This window comes from Oncorhynchus mykiss, chromosome 7 (genome assembly GCF_057628025.1).
Source record: "Oncorhynchus mykiss isolate SJ-2025 chromosome 7, ASM5762802v1, whole genome shotgun sequence".
In the NCBI taxonomy this organism is placed as follows: Eukaryota; Metazoa; Chordata; class Actinopteri; order Salmoniformes; family Salmonidae; genus Oncorhynchus; species Oncorhynchus mykiss.
Genome location: NC_143028.1, coordinates 7211313 through 7215319, shown reverse-complemented (window position 1 = coordinate 7215319; position 4007 = coordinate 7211313). Strand labels below are relative to the sequence as shown.

At 43.4% G+C, this 4007-nt stretch overlaps 1 pseudogene across 1 annotated transcript; it reads right to left on the bottom strand.

Annotated features, from left to right (window-relative positions):
- Window positions 1–867: 867 nt before the first annotated feature.
- Window positions 868–3773, bottom strand: LOC110527307 (leucine-rich repeat-containing protein 3 pseudogene; annotated as a pseudogene). The gene has a single exon (XR_016497511.1). The product of XR_016497511.1 is annotated as a leucine-rich repeat-containing protein 3 pseudogene (transcript).
- Window positions 3774–4007: the final 234 nt, after the last annotated feature.

The following is a 4007-nucleotide window of genomic DNA, read 5'->3' as shown; positions in this document are numbered from 1 at the left end:
GGCCAATATACCACGGCGAAGGGCTGTTCTTAGGCATGACGCAATGCGGATATACCATGGCTGTCAGCCAATCAGCATTCAGGACTTGAACCACCCAGTTTATAATATAACTTAGATCACATCAGTGAATGTTGGTGAAATGGCACATCATTGATCAATAAATAACGATGCCTCAACATACGTCTTGTACACTAGTGAATTGAATTATACTATTAGGATTATACCAGATATACATTTGACCTATATATACTGTTGGGGTAAAACCAATAAACAACATTTGTTGTGTGAGATTTGGTCCAGATTTGGATTGCATCAGTGAGAGCGTTAACCTATTTTGGGTTTGAGTCATTCTTTGTTCCATGTCTTGCTCCTATAATAAATGGGGGGGGGGGGGGGGGTGTATTCCATGTTCAGCATGTGCTGTATAATTCATAATGATGTATGTTCTGTGGGAATAAATAGGAAATCTCATTATAAAGCCATACTTCAGATTTGAGTTTAGCCTCTGCAGGTCAGATAGGGTCAGAATAGTGAGATTTCCTTTTGAGGCATTCCACCACATCTAATTTTTAAAACCACACTTGTTTCCTAGAATACCTTCACAGCCTCAATCAGACACAGTACATATGAGATGAGAGAGAGACAGAGAAGAGAGAGAGAGAGATGAGACCGATAGAAACCACACACCACAATAAAGTGCACTCAACCATGTCCTCGGAAAGAGAGAAAGAAGATTGGACAACCTCATCATGAATTCAGTCATAAAAAGGAAGTGTAGGAATTCTCTTCCATATGCAAAGTAAAAAGTCAAGGTATTCAGAAACGACTACCTTTCTGTTTCTGACTGAAACAAAACAGGATTACTAGTAGTTAGAGACCGTTTTATTTCAGATATAAAAACGACAACGGTTGATTCACAACCATTTTGCTAAGAATAATTAGAAAGAGAGACGAGCGCAACAAGATCAAGACATATCCCTGGGGCTAAACGACAGACAAAGACAGATTTCATGGTCAACGTTTCTCCGTTTCAACACAAGTCTCAATAAAACATTAGAACGTCTCCTTTTCTCACTTTCCTTTCATCAGTTCCTCTCTCCTAAACATAAACTACATCCCATACTATGAAAGGGACAAACATACAAACCAATAGAGACAAAACAATACAGAACACATACACTACTGAGGAAGTATAGACTACTTCCAACTGTTGGTCATCATAGACTTTCTGACGCAACATCAGCATCGATCAAAGTCTGTAGAAGGGTGTTTGACAGTTTGGGAACTAAATCCGATATGAGTATTTAAAGATTTATGTCCTGAAAGTGGCATCACATTGATTGCCAAAATAAGTAATGGTAAATGATTCATAACACCCTTCACAACATCTAAAATATTTAACATGACATATTAAAGCTAGAATCTTCAGCTAAAACAATAACAAAGTGGTGCCCCTCTGTTTAGTGAAAAGCCTGGAGAAATGTAACCACTGTCAAATTCATAGACATAGCTATGGACATAATCAAACAAATGACCGTTTTAACCATGTTTTAAAGCCAGACAGTATTTGTTTACATTTACCTTGTTTGCAAACATTGAAGCAAAAAAAGCACATATCTGGGGTTCTGATTGGGTACGACAGTTGAACTAAGCTCACGAGGCATTTATACATTATATTCCTTAAGAATCAATGGGTATGTATCATTCATTTATAAGTCAAAAAATGGATCTAACAACTCCCACTGGGCAAAAATAGATTGAATCAACGTTGTTTCCACCGTCCTTTAAAATCAAAAATCTATGTGATGATGTTGAATCAATGTGGGAAAATGATTAGATTTGAAAAAAGTCATCAACGTAAGGGAAGGTCGTATTTTCCCCCAACTTTTAACCCAAACCCAACGACATGGTGAAATGTTTTGTTGATTTCACATCGAATTGACGTTAGCTGACAACTCAACCAAAATTAGATCAAAACTAGACATTGAAATGACATCTGTGCCCAGTGGATAAGGATTCTAGCTTTAAAGGGATTTTGTAGTTCAACATTTGCTTTCACAGTGCCTTGGTTGAGGTACTGTTTACTGTTTCTAGGCACTTGAAGACACAAGATGAACATTCAGTCCAGTGTAACAGCCAATCACAATGACTAGATCAATAGTACTGTATAGCACTACAACCAATCACAACAACCAAATCAATATGGAGACACTCTCAGAGACTTATACAATATATTTCTCATTAAATCCTACTGTTGGGAAAACATATGACGATGAGAAGTAGAGGTCATGTTTCTTCCCAATAAAAAATAAATCTCAAAAGGTATTGACCCCATGACTTCATAAACAGTCGACACAAAAAGGTTGATTGCACTGACGAACCCGAGGCCCACTGCGAGCCGGTCAGGCACGTGCAGACGGGTAGGTGCAGTCCAGTGGCTCGTCCAGAGGCCCGTCTTCACATTCAAAATAGTTACTGTACATACACCTTGCAAGTTTGCCACTGTGTTTACTATCCCATGGACATGTAAGAACCCCCACCGCTGTCACTGCCACCACACATAGAGCACTGCTAGAGCACAGTGCTGGCTGTGTCAAAGTCCTTGCTGATCTGGGAGGATCTGGGTAGAGACTTGAGGTACTCCATGTGTCTCCTCGCGTCCTCCTGGTTGTGCCTGACGTAGTAGATGACGTAGGCGATCACCATGGCGAACCAGCAGAACATGGTCACGAACATGGCCACGTCGGTGGTCTTGTGGTGGAAGTTACAGAAGTTGATGCCAGAGTCCAGGACCTGAATGACGGGCCGGCCGGCGTACTCGTCCTGGACAGAGGTGTGGCAGCTCACCTCGTTGACCGTCTCAGGATCCAGCCTCAGCTCCCTCAGTACCTCCTGGAGGGAACACTCGCAGTGCCAGGGGTTGTTGGAGAGTCTTATACGGGCACTCAGCTTGGTGAAGGCCTCCTTGGGGACGCTGCGGAGCTGGTTGTTGGAGAGGTCCAGGGAGCGGAGTCCCTCGGAGACCCCCAGGAAGGCCCCTGCGTCGATACTCTCGATGTGGTTATGCGACAGGTCCAGCTCCTTGAGGCGGCGGAGGTCCTTGAAGGCCTGGTTGGGGATGTGGCTGATCCGGTTGGACGAGAGCAGGAGGGTGACGGTGTCTTCCGGTAGGTCCGGAGGGATCTGGTCAAGGCTCCGGGAGACGCACTGCACCACCACGCCATTCCTCTCTGAGCAGTGACAGCTCTTGGGGCACGGTGTCGCCATGACAACCATGAGGGCCACCACGAGACATAACGTCCTCACGGGGGAAGTGGAGACACAGAAAGAAGAAGGGAACAGGACTTGCCAACGTGGCTGAGGAGGCCCCATTAGCTCAGCCGGTAAAATACCTGACTATCCCTGCGGTTCCAGAGCAGGTTTCAATGACTATTGATGGTACACAGCAGCTACTCATATACATATCATTTGATCCTGTACCAGATTAATAACCCTCTATCTTCATCCCCATATCCATCCATTAGAGTCCAGTGAAGTGACTGTAGAGTTTGACCAAAGACAGTCCGGAGGAATACAAAAGATGGGTTCCAACTAGACAGAAGAGGAAAAGAGTGGGCATATCATTTCGATCCAGACATACTGTAGCACAAGTTTCAGGACAGCCTATCACTCAGTCCTCTGAAGGCAAGGAATCTGAAATAGAGAGAGAGAGAGATTAAAAGAGAGAAACAGGCCATGGCTATTTCTTTAATGATCCATTTAGTGGAAAATCGTTTTTGTTGTAACTCTGTGAAGTCCTGGGTAGATGAACATAACAAAGCATGTTTGAGCTGTAGTAGTGAGACAAGCCAGTGTTTGAGATGTAGTAGTGAGACAAGCCACTGTTTGAGATGTAGTAGTGAGACAAGCCAGTGTTTGAGATGTAGTAGTGAGACAAGCCTGTGTTTGAGATGTAGTAGTGAGACAAGCCACTGTTTGAGATGTAGTAGTGAGACAAGCCAGTGTTT